Source organism: Asterias rubens, unplaced genomic scaffold, assembly GCF_902459465.1.
Source record: "Asterias rubens unplaced genomic scaffold, eAstRub1.3, whole genome shotgun sequence".
In the NCBI taxonomy this organism is placed as follows: domain Eukaryota; kingdom Metazoa; phylum Echinodermata; class Asteroidea; order Forcipulatida; family Asteriidae; genus Asterias; species Asterias rubens.
Genome location: NW_022985698.1, coordinates 331,745 through 347,760, shown reverse-complemented (window position 1 = coordinate 347,760; position 16,016 = coordinate 331,745). Strand labels below are relative to the sequence as shown.

The 16,016-nt window shown below is 37.9% G+C and overlaps 1 long non-coding RNA gene across 1 annotated transcript; it reads left to right on the top strand.

Annotated features, from left to right (window-relative positions):
• Window positions 1–11,404: 11,404 nt before the first annotated feature.
• Window positions 11,405–15,795, top strand: LOC117305752. The gene is made up of 4 exons (XR_004520721.1): window positions 11,405–11,537; window positions 12,162–12,823; window positions 14,860–15,152; window positions 15,705–15,795. It is a non-coding gene; the product is annotated as an uncharacterized LOC117305752 (long non-coding RNA).
• Window positions 15,796–16,016: the final 221 nt, after the last annotated feature.

The following is a 16,016-nucleotide window of genomic DNA, read 5'->3' as shown; positions in this document are numbered from 1 at the left end:
GATATAATCTTGGCAGTCATTAATGAATCCGAGAAGTTGACATTTACCTTAAAAAACAATCTTCATTTGTACTTATTGGCCATCTGATGTGAACAAAAAGGAGTGAGATCAGATGATCGTGCACATGCACCTGGTCACTCTTCGCGTTTGTTTACATCAACATCCGGGACATTTCACATGTCTCACCTTGCCATAATGGCGTCCGCTGGCCCCCACGATTATTTCACGTATTTGCACTGCGTCTGCGTTGAGTTATCTATCTTGCGCCGCGTAGCGGCGCTATACGATCGTTGCTGGAAAGACGCACACTCGGTCTCGTCTGCTAATAGACCTTATAGACCTTTTCGCAAATACCGGGGCGCGCGCGTAAAGCTTGGAATTAGGTGCATTGTGGTCTAGCTGGTATCCAAATTTGGTCCATATATATCCCACAATGCACCTCATTCAACAGTCTGCGCTTGCGCATTGGTATTTGCGATAAGGTCTATGCACATGATGTCATTTCAGTAGGGCGCCCTCACCTAGAGGTAAAAAGGAGGTTGTTCATTGGCCAATCCTGTGCGCCGCGCATACAAATCTGTGCGTTTCGATTTCGTCACCGTTTTACCTATAAGATGGTGGCTGGATGACGTCAATGCATAAGGTCCATTGATCTCTACTATATTGATAGAAGAGATCAATGATAAGGTCAATAGACGCATTGCATAAGACCTCACACTCATACAATAGACCTTATCGCAAATACCAATGCGCAAGCGCAGACTGTTGAATGAGGTGCATTGTGGGATAGATATGGATCAAATTTGGATACCAGCAAGACCACAATGCACCTAATTCCAAGCTTTACGCGCGCACCCCGGTATTTGCGAAAAGGTCTATACCTAGATTGGTCGCGCGTACATACGCATAATAAGCCGTACACAAACATTCCTGGTTCTTCATGGACGCGCTAAACAGTCACGTGCTGGTTAACGCGCTGAACCGCTATGGAGGCGCTTAAAGTCACGTTTTGGTTTGCTTGAATGTTTAGTGGAGATAAAGGCTAATGGCTGCCCCAAAGCCAGTAAATTAACTCACGTGTGTTTGGGCAGCTGATCATCTAGGTAATGCTCATACACTCTCATAAAGGACAGGCATCACTGGACAATAGCTGTTCTCCTGTGCGTAAAAACATGTGCGTAAAATTGTAGCATTTTGCGTTATGCAAGGGGGAGCTATTGGTTTTTCACACAATACATATACTGCGCTTCCAAATAATGCGCGTAATTTTGGATGCCAACTCTCTTTTGTGCATGCTTGTACACTATTTGACCAAAAATTACACCCAGGATAGGCACATGTGAGTAAGCTGCATGCATTTTCAAGGGGTCTATAGATCAATTTGTTGCGGCAATAGAACCCCCTCCCTCCCCCCCCCAAAAAAAAAAAGAAAAGAAGAAAAAAAAAAATAACCACAACCTAGAGCTCTATGCCACAACCAGACCCCAAATGTGTCGACCATGTTTATAGTAATCTTGTTTACCTAAAGATTTACCAAACAGTTGTTTTCATGTTTATAGTAATCTTGTTTACCTAAAGATTTACCAAACAGTTGTTTTCAAAGTATTTCTGGCAGGCAAGATTTCGATAATTTAATTTGATACAATTCTTTATACATGGCACAATTTGGGTGCTCTTATCATGCTAAATTTGCGTTTAAAAAATCTATGCAAAATGCATACATCCCTTCATTGCCCGTCTCACAGTTGGTATATTATACTAAACAGTTTCATGCAAAACTTATTCATAAAATTGGCCAGTCAACGTTTGGTTAAACCATTGAGTTAAACGTTGTGTTGGACTGTTTTGACATTGCTAGCCTATTCCACACTCCTGCTAAAATAACGGTGCAATTTCTATTAAATGTTGGACTTTATGTTTTCTTTTTGTGCTTTCCCAAAAATATTTAAAAACATTTATGTAGCTCTTGCGTATCATTGTGACGTCATAGGAAACGTGACGTCATAGGAAATGTGGTCTATTGACCAATCACAGCAGCTGTGTATTTGAAGAAACCAAACGATAGAAGTGCGCCCTCTGTCTTTTGGAAGCAAATTCTGTACTTTTTTGCACAAGTTTAAAAAAATAATTCTCTGCGGGTTTTTATTTGACATTGGAAAGCCTTTATTGGGGAATCTCTTCCTTTTGCTCATTCGAATTTGGGCTACTGAAGGGAGAGGCACGTGAGGAACATGCTCGTTTGGGCTCCAGGGAGTGAATTCCATAAAGAAGACCGTTACAATGGGACAAAAGACGGGTCTTTTGTCCCATTGTAAAGGGCTACTCGGCTCTGTATATTATTACGTGCGCGCCTAGTTTTTAAGTATTCAGACTCTTAGTTACGACAACGAGAAGGCCGCGATCCCCGCGCATTTAACGATGGAAAATTCCTGGATCCAGCGAGCTCAGGAAGCTTCTGATTTCTTCGTCAAGGACACCTGTAAGTATGACATTTGTTGCACGAGTACTGTTGTAAAAATCTGCGCTGTTGGTGTGGTATTTTGGACTGAGTTTCCATGTTGTAAAAATACAGAAATAAATGCGTTGCCCTCGAAGATTTTGAATGAATTTCTGGTAACCATTGATTGAGTTTCAAGACATTCCTCTACAAGTCAACATTTACTTAGTTCTTTAAATTGTGTTAGCCTGTCCACACCAAGGATTAATTGTCTTTTTCGTTTATGTGTTGCTGGCTTGTAAGTTGTATTTTTTTTAAAACAAAATTAGGCCCTATTCTTTTGTGGTTTTTTCAAACTTTTTCGTTATACATTTAAAATGTTTATTTTTCAAACCAGAGCCAGTGCATGATCGACACTATAGTTTTTCAATTTCAATTCACTTTATTGTACACGATGGGAAATTCATTTCGGCCTTTCATAAAACAAATTTACAAAATTTACAAAATTTCGACCCGAGAGGGTGCTGCTCGTGACGTCAATCGAGGCGCGATGAATCGCAAGCAGTGCCAACACAAGATAGTGACGCATGGCGCAAGCTAAAAACATGCCCTCAAAGTTGAAACAATACCTGATTTTTTTCACATTAGGCAAATGCTCCTTTAGGTTCGTTACGTCATTCAGGTACTACTAGTCCTATCAGGTACCTTCTTTGACTTCCCCACTAGCTGGAAAAATTGTTGGGATGGTGTAATGTTATAGAAAAGAACTTTTCTCTTCATGTCAAAATGTGTAGTGTATTCCAGACTCTCGAAGCATGACGGCTCGAAGTGTTTACTGCACAGCGCTGGAAAAGACTTGCAAACTGACCCCATCTTTAGTTGTTGATGCAGCAATACACCTGGCCACATTGCCGGAAAAATGCAAGAAAAAACCTTTTTCGAAACGTACAAACTCACGATTAGGACTTGAATGTACTTGCACGTACGTGTGTAGGCGGAGTCACCCCCACACAACTTTTTTTTTTTTTTTTTTTTACATAAAATCGTTAACAACAATTACTCAAAATTATTTTATTGTTCAGAAACATATATACTCTAATGTTTGAATACTCAAAATTATTTTATTGTTCAGAAACATATATACTCTAATGTTTGAAGAAAAAAAAATATATTTCCAGGTGACTTTAATATATTGTTTGGGCACAGCAATACAACAAATAGACAGGGAAAGTAAATACTTTCTACCCCTTTACCAGGCCTGTGAAATCCTCGCTTTAAAGCGGAAATCAGGACGGTTTTATATTTCTTTTTTTCTTCTCTCTTTTTCCCCTTTTTTAAAATTCCTTTAGTACCTTACATGTATATATAAGCTTGGAAACAATAATGTAGAGCTACATTAATGTAAGTTACTGGATTAAGGGGGGGCCCCTTCGACCAGTGTAAATGCATGACGCGTGCTCACTTGACGTTACACTAAAGCTCTTGGTTTTTAAGGGTCCACTCACAGGCCTGCTTACCCAACATATGCCCTTTTCGAAACACAGCTTCGGCTTCAGACTCGGCTTGGGCTAGATTGGCCCTGCGACTGTTTGATCGTGCTTTGCGTAAAACGTGCTCGCGTGCTTAAGACAGCCTGAAGCCAAAGCGGAAGCCATGGTTTTGAAAAGGGCCATAGTACTCCTACTATGTACTAGCCTTTGTATGAATTTGTTTCCCCAGCCAAATAGGTGAATTAAATTAGTAGTACAACAAATATACATAATTACTTGCATCTCCTTGATGGCTGTGCTACTGCCAAAATTGTTTCAAACAATGTGGTCTAAACATTCTAGTGGTCTAAATTAATCTATGAATGACAGTTATGCACAATTTATTGTAAACTGACAGAAAGGTTATCACCTCACATAAGAAGGAAATAATATTTTTAGTATAGTAAAAAAGTCTTGGGCATATAGAGTAGGGGCTTTCCAAATCTACAATTTCCTGTCAGTTTTGTCTTTGTTTTGCAAAGTACATGGTTCTAGGATTGAGATTTTGCACTCCTAGTTCCTGCTACGGGACTTCATGGTGATGCACAGTCCACAATGTGTTTTAGTTCATGCCTTACTAGTGGCTGGTGCTGTATTTGTAAATGACTTTTTAGTCACAAGTAGCAATATAGCCAACAATTTGTTGATGTTGAACATTTTAACAGCCATAATTTATATTGTAATAATTACACAAAATCCTCAAAATTGTCCAATTCCTACTAGCCTTTGTAAAAGTTTTTTCCAACCAAATAGGTGATTTAAATTAGCAGTACAGTATAATTCCTTGACCGAGTAAGGTTTTGTGCTAAAATTATTTTGAGTAGTTCCCAATAGTGTCCACTGCCTTTAAAGTGAAGTCATAAAATGAAGGCTTATTTACTTGATATTTGTTTTCACTTTTTTCATGTGCCCCCTTTTGCCCGAGTGTGCTGGATGAATTCCACCAGCCACCATCTTGTGATGTTTGCTTCTAGGCCCTGTACGCAGGCACCAGGAATGAATTTCCATCCAACGGTTACTTGTAGAGTGTCATGGCCGAGTGGTTAAGAGCATCGAATTCAAGTTTTGGTGCGTTTTCACCGGAGGGTGGGTTCGAATCCTGGTCGTGACACTTGTGTCCTTGAGCAAGATACTTTACTATAATTGCTTCTCTTCACCCAGGGGAAGAAATGGGTACCTGCGAGGGTAGAGGTTGATATTGTGTATGAAAAAGCCTTTCGAGCGATATAAACTGTTGCCCAGGTTGTATACTCCCAAGGGAGCTGAGAAACATTAAAAAGGGATGTTTTTGGCCCTATGACCAGGGTACTAATGTAAAGCGCTTAGAGAATTAAGTGTTAGTTATTAGGCGCTATATAAATCAAAAGTTATTATTATTATTATTTAAAGTCAACCCAACTCTTTGGCCATAAAATGTACATTAGAATGGTGTAAACTTATGTTGCATCACATTGTCAGTAAATACCAAGTTCAGCATTTAGCGTCATGAATGCATCATGCAGTGATGTTTTTACTTACCATGCAATGTACTTTTCGGATGGAACAAAAAATGCATGCTGAATGGAACGGAAAAGGCACGGTGAGTGACGTAGCGACTTAGAGTGCAATAGTACTTTTATTTGCAATCACGTGATGGACAATCCTCCAATCAAATGGCAAGGATCTGCTTGGGTGTTATATAAACAGTGCTAACACACATTGGTATATGGGTTTTAAAAAAAAAATTAATATTCTTTATCCCGATGTAAATTTAACATCTATTAAATTATTTTCTTATTGATTAATTGGCATCAGAATAAATATAAGCAAACATAATTTGAAAATTTAAAACATTACATGTAGGGCTTTTTCAAAAAGCCTTAATTAAGTAACCCAAATGAGGACCTATTTACTTCATATTTGTTTTTGCTTTTCTTTCATGTGCCCGTTATCTTGAGTGTGCTTGTTGAATTCAACATCTTGTGATGTTTGCTCCTAGGCCCTGTATGTATGCACCATGGGTGAAATTCCATCTAACAACTACTTGGTAAGTCGGCCCAACCCTATGGCTAAAAAATACAAGTGTTTATTTTGTATCTCAGTGTCAGCTGATACCAAGTTCAAAATTTAGGGTCATGCATAATGCATCACTAGTCTGATACATTTTGGTAAGTGTCAAAAAGGTTTTTAAAGACCCTGGACACTATTGGTAATTGTCAAAGACCAGTCTTCTCACACTTGGTGTATCTCAACATGCATAAAATAACAAACCTGTGAAAATTTGAGCTCAATTGGTGGTCGAAGTTGCGAGATAATAATGAAAGAAAAAAACCTTGTTGTCACACGAAGTTCTGTGCTTTCAGATGCTTGACTTCAAGACCTCAAATTCTAAATCTGAGGTCTCGAAATCAAATTCGCGGAAAATTACTTTTTTTTCTCCAAAATTACGCTACTTTAGAGGCAGCCCTTTCTCACAATGATTTATACTATTAACCTCTCCCCCATTACTCGTTAGCAAGTAAAGTTTTGTGCTAACAGTTATTTTGAGTAGTTACCAATAGTGTCCACTGCCTTCAAAACAATTTATAAGTGTTTACTCTAGGACCAAATGTCCATGAAAAAGATTTTGTCTGAAGTAAAGCCGTTTGCAAAATGATTGCCCCTATCAATAAACTTCTCATTGATTGTTGTCATCAAAATAAATGTCAGCACAATTGAAATTTGAAAGCTTTTAACATTACATGTAGTTGTCAACTTAAATACATCACACATGCTGTATGCGTACATCAATTGATGTTCTTTGTTTCACTCATTAAATCCATCTTTTATTTAATTGTGAGATGAGATTAGCCACTTAGCATTTCTTGATCATCATATTAACAAAAATCTGATAGCCTGTTTTGTTGTCCGTCAAATGATAGATACATGTACTAGATAGTTTTGTTTTGAAGCTTGTCTTCAATATCTATAGTGCTACTGATGGATGCATTCCTTAAAATTGTTCATTTTTTTAATTTATGTTTTACAAAAGTAAACAATTTGACATTTGTGTTTTTCCTGTGTCACTGACTGAGTGAAGGGAACCAGGGATGGAGTGGTTTCTGTCCAACCCATGTCTCTCCCTCGGACAGACAGATGGATAGTTGAGTCAGTTGAGCGAGAGGATGTCTTCCACGCATCCCGTTTCAGCATCAGCGTCCTAAGCTCAGATGTTTCCTGTTGTGTTGCGTCCCTCTTCGGCTGGTCTACGAATGTAATTCTCCCCTCCTGCCCTTGCTCCTGTTTCCGTCAATGGGTTCCCAGAGAACTAGGGGGCTCACAGCTAGCTCTGGATGGCGGACACAGTGGCCAGCAAGCCTCATTCTTCATTCTCCGATCTTGACAGATACTCTTGGTAGGGCAGCGTAGAGCTGGGAGTTTGGCATATATGGTCTTCCCAGTGCACATCAAGGGCCATCCGTAGCAATCTTGTATAAACGCTGTCTAGGGCTCTTTCTTGATTTGCAGTCAGAGTCCATGTCCGATCGGCTCCATACAGTAGTACAGATTCAACTGTAGCAACGAACAGACGTCTTTTGATGTCATCATTGAGACCACCTCTCCACACTCGTCCAGAGATGGATAGACTCTAACTAAAACAGGATGTTTCACTTCATGTCCAGTAGCATCTGATCTAGTCAGCTTGGATCATCAATGTTGGTGAGGTAAGTTTAATCCTGTTAAATCATTTATTTTTTTAAGATACTGCAGAAATAACCTGTGCCGAAATTCATGGCTCTGCTAACTGCTGAATTCTGCGATTTTGATCACTATTCTTTGCTTGCCTCTACGCTCCAGGCCCCCAATAATTAATACATAAACTACAGTTTACATTTGCCTCTCAGAAGATGAAGAGCCCCTCAGAAAAAGATTATGCCCCATCAAAAATGCGATAATAATAGCCGGTTTTTATAAAGCGCTTTTCACACCCGGAGGGCGTCCCAAAGCACTTCACCTTATTACCTCTGGCCACTGGGCCTTAACTCACTCCTTAAACCATCTCAGCTCCCTGGGGGGAAGCCTGTGCAACATAAATATGTGCTACTCGGCTAAATCAATCACAAGAACCATCTCTGCCCTCACAGGTACCCATTTACCCCTAGGTGGAGAGAAGCAATTGTAGTTAAGTGTCTTGATCAGGGACACAAGTGTCGAGACCAGGATTCGAACCCACGACCCCGTTCAAGCATGTAGCTTGTCTCTATCAATAACAATTTCTTCTTACATTTTTAACGAAAATTTATTTAATGGGCTTTTGACTAAATTGAGATGTTTAGTTGCCTTGATTTTTTATGTAAGTGTTTCAATTTTTCTACATTATCCAAACTTTATAACTGCCGCAAAAACAAGAGTATTCAACAGTTGTTTTATTGAGAAAAACAATACACTCTCTGTATGAATTTGCCAAAACCAGCACGTGTGTCCAAGTTATAATTTAAATCGCTTGGGCACTTTATAAACTTTTTAGTTGCAAAGAAATCTTTCTTTGGAACTGACTCGTTGGTTTATCAATTGTCAATACAACCTGTCCTTTATGACCGGCCTGCACCTATTTTATTTCTTGGGACTGTCTAATGCCAGTGAAAAACATGTGCTTACTGCTTCCCATCTTGTCAATACAAAGTTTACTTTTGCAAGCCTTAATTGAGATCAAAATGCCAGCTCTTACATTTTTAACGAAAATTGATTTAATGGGCTTTTGACTAAATTGAGATGTTTAGTTGCCTTGATTTTTTATGTACGTGTTTCAATTTTTCTACATTATCCAAACTTTATAACTGCCACAAAAACAAGAGTATTCAACAGTTGTTTTATTGAGAAAAACAATACACTCTCTGTATGAATTTGCCAAAACCAGCACGTGTGTCCAAATTATAATTTAAATCGCTTGGGCACTTTATAAACTTTTTAGTTGCAAAGAAATCTTTCTTTGGAACTGACTCGTTGGTTTATCAATTGTCAATACAACCTGTCCTTTATGACCGGCCTGCACCTATTTTATTTCTTGGGACTGTCTAATGCCAGTGAAAAACATGTGCTTACTGCTTCCCATCTTGTCAATAGAAAGTTTACTTTTGCAAGCCTTAATTGAGATCAAAATGCCAGCTCGTTTACTCAACAGTTGTTTTTGCTTTTCTTTCATCTACCCCTTTACCCTGAGTGTACTTGTTGAATTCAACCAGCCAAGATCATGATGTTTCATGCTTTTGTCCCTGTATATACACCAGGAGTGGAATTACATCTAACTACTTGGTAAGTCAAGCCAACTCTTTGGCCATACAATAATTGTATATCAATGGCGCATTAAGAAGTGTTTATATTGTATCACACTGTCAGTTAATACCAAAGTTAAAAACTTAGGGTCATGCATAATGCATCATAATTGTCTGATGCATTTTGGTAATGATCAAAAAGGTTTCAAATACAATTTAGTTTTAAGACTTCCATAGTTTTACTCTTGGACCAATTGTCCAAAAAATGCATTTCTGTCTGAAGTAATACCGTTTGCAAAATGATTGCCCCCTAGATATATCAATGATTTCCTCATTGCTTAATTGTCCTCAGAATAAATGTAAGCACACTTGAATTTTTTAGTAAGACTTCAAAACTTAAAACATTACATGTAGGACTTTTTCAAATCTTTAGTTTTGATTATAACAGACACCTTTGATTTTGTTAACTGTCTACTCAACCTGCCCTCTACCTGTGCAGATATTGATTGTAAATCAAGGTTGGCAAGCAATATTTTAGACACTAACTTGTGTAGAGTTGTTCTATAGGACCCGCAGAACTTTTCTAGAGGGGTTGCCCGGCTAAGGTGACATAGGTCAAGGTCAGCCTCAAGGTCAAAGGTCACATGGCATATAATACTGTTGAAATGCAGGTATTGATAGCAAATCAAGATTGCCCCCAAGCGATTAGTTTATTATTTGATTTGTCATCAGAATAAATGGGAGCACACGTAAAAAAAATCAGTGTGCATATCTAAATTATTGTTAATGTCCTGGGCACTTTCAAATATTGATTATATTTTTAGAAAATAAACCTTTCCTTGGAACTACCCACTGATTTGTTAACTGACTACCAAGTTAGATTTTATGTCAATAATTATTTTGAGTAATTACCAATAGTGTCCACTGCCGTTAACATTTGTTTTTGCTTTTCTTTCATGTGCCCCTTTACCCTGAGCGTGAAATCAATCAGCCAAGATCTAATGATGTTTGCTTCCAGTCCCTGTATGCATGCACCCTGGGTGAAAATCCATCTTACGATTACTTGGTATAACCTTAAAAAGTGTCTGTAATAAATTTGTAAATTTGCTGTAACACTACGCACAGAGCACACAATGTGCTGTCATGCCGTTTTGTGACTGTATTTATCATGAGACCGAGTAAGGTGGTTAACTTGTAACCCTGAAGAGTGTGTTTTTTTTTCTTTTTTTACAGGTCACCTTGAAATACTTTCAGAGGTTAGGCTGGAGCTAGCATCGATGATCATTGGTACCCTGCACAGTCATCCAGATGGTCGGGTTGGATTTGAATCGCAAGAAACTCTTAAATGGATGTCATAAGCTCCATTTAGACGTGAAGGGAAATATGTGCAGATGCGCCTCTCACTTCAGCACAATGCACTTGCACCTAATAACTCTGCATGATATTTAACAAGCTAACATATTTTTTAACCTCCTGCTTTTGATATTGCATCATCTCTAATCCACTAATTAATCACACTGGGTCCTATAACAATGGTTTCCATGCACCTCAAATAACCCCCAACTATTTGTATTGAATTGAGATTATATATATTTGTATTTTTCTGTTTTGTTTATACTGCAATGATGGCACGCTGAGAGCATGGGGCTAAGATGACATCAGATGGGTGTACTGGTCAATGGACAACAGTTCGTCTCTCAGTTGGAACCTGGATGACCTTGGATAGGTGTGTTATGGTAAGAAGGCAGTGAGATGTGAACTTTTAAATGGTAAGTTGACTTACACAAAGCATGATAATTATTGAGAATAAAATTAATTAACTACCAAATTTATACCAGTACCGATTCCCTCCAGAGAAATACTTCAATTCAATTCAACTCTATATTTATTTCCATAAGGCAAAGTCTACATGTTTTAAAGATAGAGTGAACAAAGATAATATGTGAAGAACTATTCGAATAATAATTACATGAGACACAATGAAAAAGAGGCAAATGTACTTCTATCTGAAATACTTAATTGTCAAGGAAATATCGTTTGAAGATGTCATGATGCATATTTTAATTGCTGCTTTCAAAATGAGCCTAGTTTTAATGTGCATATAGTCATAGAACAAAAAATAATAAACTATATAATACAATCACAAAGGTCAATGTTTTTCGGTTTGTAAATGAATTAGTCTTTCTAGTTGTATTTTATTTTAGAGATGTTCTAACATGGGGCAGTTTTTATGTTTTTTGGAAGAAAATTCCACAGGTTCAACGCTCGGAGTCAGAGGTGTGCGTTGCTGTAAGAAGATTTACATCTACTCATTAACATGTTACAGACTGGAACCTTAAGGTAAGATTTATCTATTAATTCCGCTTGATAACTAAATGTACGTATATGCGTACCTCTATTTGAACCATGAATGTATGTTTAAATTACTATCCGCTTAGCCAAACTTTTACAAACAGAATTTTTCTGTACAGTCAAAACCCAGACTATTTGATGTAAAACCTTAAAAAACTTCAACAATAGCCCAGTGGTGCAACTATAGATCAAATTACATATTTTTTTTAAACAAGACTTCGTAGCTTGTGTATAGTATTCTTCAAACAAGTATTTGGGTGGCATGGTTGGCTTGCTTGATAAAGCACTCGCCTCTCACCAAGGTGACCCTGGTTCGATACCCGGCCAGGGCCATGTGAGTTGAGTTGTGCGTTGGTTCTCAGCTGTGCCATGAAGGTTTTCCAGACCTTCCAGTTTTCTTCCTTCGGGGAAAATCGAGCACTTTCGATCTCTCGCTGTGCCACGTGGTCATAATGGATTGATTTGGCTGGCTGCCAAAGGTGCCCTTGCATTCCTGCTTTTCAAACACATTGTAGCAGTGTCCTTCGCAATTCAGCTCTTAGCTGCGAGTAGGGATGATTAGCCTCCAGAATTATTAAGTACTTGTCATGTCTCATTTGATTTGTTTATCAGGACTGAAGATGGAGTGACATCATTGAGGCTATCAGTTGGAACCTTGATTACCTTGGATAGGTGTGTTATGGTAAGAAGGCAGTTAGATGTGAACTTTTAAATGGTAAGTTGACTTACACGAAGCATGATAGTTATTCATATTAAAATGGATTAGTTTTAATCTGAAAGATCAATAATTACTTAATGTATACCAGTACCAATTCCCCCCGCAGAAATAGTTCAATTCAACTCTACTTTTATAATTTCCATAATGCAAAGTCTACACGTATCAAAGATATATTGGACAAAGATATGTGAAGACCTATTAGAATAATAGCTTCATGAGACACAATAAAAAGGAGGCAAATATACTTCTATCTGAAATACTTTATTGTCAAGTAAATAGCATTTGAAGATATCATGTTGCATATTTGGATTGCTGCAGTCAAGTAAGCCTAGTGTTAATGTGCATTTAGTCATGAACAAAATATTAACTATAGAATGCAATCACAAAAGTCTATGTTTTTCTAGTTGTATTTTGTTTATGATGTTCTAATACGGGGCAGTCTTTATGCTTTTTGGAAGAAAATTCCACAGGTTCAACGCTCGGAGTCGGAGGTGTGCGTTGCTGTAAGAGGAATGACATCTACTCATTAACAAGTTACAGACACTGGAACCTTGAGGTAAGATTTCTCTATTAACTCAGCTCGATAGTTCAATGTATTTGCGGACCTGTACTTTGAACCATGAATCTACATTTAAATTACTATCCGCTTAACCAAGACTTTTACAAACATAAGATTTTTTCTGAGGAGATGTACTATGTATGTGTATGAAGAAGTTTACCTCGAGTCACAACTGTCGTTGTTTTGATATTCAGTCAAACCAAGACTATTGTTGTGAAACCTTTAAAAACTTCAACAATGGGCCAGTGATGCAACTGTAGATCAAATTACATTTTTTGTGTAGCTTGTGTATAGTGTTTTTTAAACAAGTATTTGGTTGGCATGGTTGCCCAATGCGTTAAGTGCTCGCCTATCACCAAGGTGACCCTGGTTCGATACCTGGCCAGGGCCATATGTGAGTTGAGTTGTGCGCTGGTTTGGAAAATCAAGCACTTTCGATCTCTCGCTGTGCCACGTGGTCATAATGGATTGATTTGGCTGGCTGCCAAAGGCCCCCTTGCATGCCTGCTTCTCGAACACGTTGTAGCCCGGTCCTTCGCTATTCAGCTCTTAGCTGCGAGTAGGGATGATTAGCCTCCCGTAATTTCTTGTAAGGTTATCATGTCTCAAACAGTGGTATTTGATTTGTTTATCAAAAAAGTATTTGGGTGGCATGGTTGCCCTATGCGTAAACCGCTAGCCTCTCACCAAGGTGACCCTGGTTCGATACCCAGCCAGGGCCATATGCGAGTTGAGTTGTGCCCTGGTTCGCAGCTGTGCCTTGAGGATTTTCCAGACCATCCGGTTTTCCTCCCTCGGGAAAATTCAAACACTTTCGATATCTGGCTGTGCTCCTTGGTCATAATGGATTAATGTGGCTGGCTGCCAAAGGTGCCCTTGCATGCTTGCTTTTCGGACATGTTTTTGCCGTGTCCTTCGCTATTCAGCTCTTAGCTGCGACTAGGGATGATTAGCCTTCCAAATTATTAAGTACTTGTAAGGTTATCATGTCTCAAACAGTGTTATTTGATTTGTTTATCAGGACTGAAGATAGAGTGACATCATTGAGGCTATCAGTTGGAACATGGATGACCTTGGCTAGGTGTGTTATGGTAAAAAGGAAGTTAGATGTGAACTTTTCAATGGTAAGTTGATTTACACCGTGCAAAACACATTTATGATATTATTTATAATAAAATGGATTAGTTTTAATCTGAAAGATAATTAACTGCGAAATTTATACCAATTCCCTCCAGGGAAATTCTTTTATTCAATTTATTTCTACATTTATTTCCAAATTGCAAAGTGTACATGTATCTAATATATATTGAGCAAAGATATTTGAATACTTATAGGAATAATAATTACATGAGACACAATGAAAAAGAGGCAAATATACTTCTATCTGAAAAACTTAATTGTCAAGGAAATAGCATTTGAAGATATCATGTTGCATATTTTGATTACTGCATTCAAAGTAAGCCCAGTGTTAACGTGCATAATGTAGTCATAGAACAGAATAAAAACTATATAATGCAATCACAAAAGTCTATGTGTTTCTGTTTGTAAAAGAAATAGTCTTTCTAGTTGTATTTGTTTTCAGAGATGTTCTAACCCAGGCAGTCTTTATGCTTTTCGGAAGAAAATTCCACAGGTTCAAAGCTCAAAGTCAGAGGTGTGCATTGCTGTAAGTAGAATGACATCTACTTATTTACAAGTTACAGCCTGGAACCTTGAGGTAAAATTTCTCTGTTAACTCAGCTTAACTCAATCTAAATGAGGACCTGTATTTTGAACCATGAATCTACGTTTAAAAGACTATCCACTTAACCAAGACTTTTACAAACTTAAGATTTTTTTCTGTGGAGTGAAAACCCAGACTATTTGATGTAAAACCTTTAAAAACTTCAACAATAGGGCAGTGGTGCAACAATAGATGAAATTACATGTTTTTGTTCAAGGAAATAGCATTTGAAGCGATCATGTCAAAACAAGCCTAGTGTCAGTGTGGACAAAGTCATAAAACGAAATATAAACTTTATGCTTTTTGGAAGAATATTCCACAGGTTCAACGCTCAGGGTGTGTCTTGCTGTAAGAAGGATGTACATCTACTCATCAACAAGCTCTCAACAGGAGCCATGACACCACGAAGGTGTGTCACTGCGAGGGGTGACATCTACTCATCAATGAGTTGTTTACGGGAACCATGACTACATGGAGTGTTGCTGTGTGAGGGATGACATCTAAATATCAACAAGCTTACCACGGGAACCATGACAAGGTTGTGTTACTTTGCGACGAGGGATGACATCTACTCACCAACAACTTGGTTGAAGCCAAGTCCAGGTAAGAACTAATTTATTTTTGTCTTGAAACTTGGAAGGTTGAGGGTGTGGAAACAATTTAAAATGCATTTTTTTTAAAATTGCTTTTGAATATTTGTTGTTTATGAACAAATTTAACCACCTGCATGTCAGGAATATGTTTGATTGAATGGCTCAAATACATGTACACTTGAAAACTAAATATTGTTTCTACAACTTCCACGACTTCAAAGGTTTCACTTGTCACAAGCACTACATCTGCAAGTGCAACATGGACAAAATGACACTTTTCCTGTAAAGTTTGTGTATTTATTGGGGTCTTTGAAAATTTGTATACAATTTTCAAATGTAAGAATTTATTGTCTATTTATTTTGGTTTTTACCCATACACCAATATGTGTAACAAAATGTATTGTCTGTTAAGACTGATGTAGTCAATGTTAAATTTTGGCATGAAGATAATTGAAATCGTCATCTTTTGGAAATTATACATTGCTAAAGTTGAACTAGAGACTTCTTTGTTAATTTGACCACGGTCTTCATCTAATGTTGACTTGATTTATGACTGTTCCAGATTGTCAAGAGATTATTCTGATGCAGTGTTCCTCCAACAACGTGGATATTGAAAGCATCAATCAGGTGTGGCTTGGCTAGAGGAAATAACATCCAAGGACACTATTACTACCAAGCTGAAGTATTCAACTTCAAGGTAAGTTTTTGAAAAGGAAAGTAAAGTGTTTTTGTGGTGTGCTGTAAACAAATCTATGGCCGAATTGAAGTTTAATCTTTGGCACATTTCAAAACAACTGTTGGCTTGTTGTGTATTAGGTTATCATCTGGACTTCGCATCTGCGTTGAAGCCCTGTTGTCAACATGGACCATAAAG